We start from the raw sequence: 632 nt of genomic DNA on the forward strand, positions 1-632 counted from the left end.
TTGCGTCAGCACTCCTAAAGAAACTGCTAACGTTATCAGCAATGAAAAAACTATGTTCAAGAGAACTTAATGCACTACTGAACGAAGCTATAAGCAATGTGCATGCGTTGAGGGCATTACAGCTAGATTTTATGTGTTTATTTATTTATCGTATGCCAACAACAGCAAACATTGACAAGTACATAAAGTTTAATTTAACATGTATATCTACATCTACGTGATTACTCTGCTATTCACAATAAATTGCCTGGCAGAAGGTTCCATGAACCATCTTCAAGCTGTCGCTCTACCGTTCCGCTCTCAAACGGCGAATGGGGAAAAAAAAAGTTTTCAACTAGCAATAATCGCACCTCAGTTCTACTTCATTGCTTACGATATGGCGCATGGGAAAACGAGCACTTAAATTTTTCTCTGTGAGCTCTAATTTCTCTTATTTTATCGTGATGATCATTTCTCCCTATGTAGGTTGGTGCCAACAGAATGTTTTCGCAATCGGAGGAGAAAACTGGTGACTGGTGACTGAAATTTCGTGAGAAGATCCCGTCGTAGTGAAAAACGCCTTTGCCACTCCTACTCGCGTATCATGTCTGTGGCACTATCTCCCCTACTTCGCGATAATAAAAAACGAGCTG

At 40.2% G+C, this 632-nt stretch overlaps 1 pseudogene; it reads right to left on the reverse strand.

Annotated features, from left to right (window-relative positions):
• Positions 1 to 235: 235 nt before the first annotated feature.
• LOC126096749 (U4 spliceosomal RNA) lies at positions 236 to 389 on the reverse strand (annotated as a pseudogene).
• Positions 390 to 632: the final 243 nt, after the last annotated feature.

The sequence above is a fragment of the Schistocerca cancellata genome, chromosome 1 (assembly GCF_023864275.1).
Source record: "Schistocerca cancellata isolate TAMUIC-IGC-003103 chromosome 1, iqSchCanc2.1, whole genome shotgun sequence".
Taxonomy (NCBI): domain Eukaryota; kingdom Metazoa; phylum Arthropoda; class Insecta; order Orthoptera; family Acrididae; genus Schistocerca; species Schistocerca cancellata.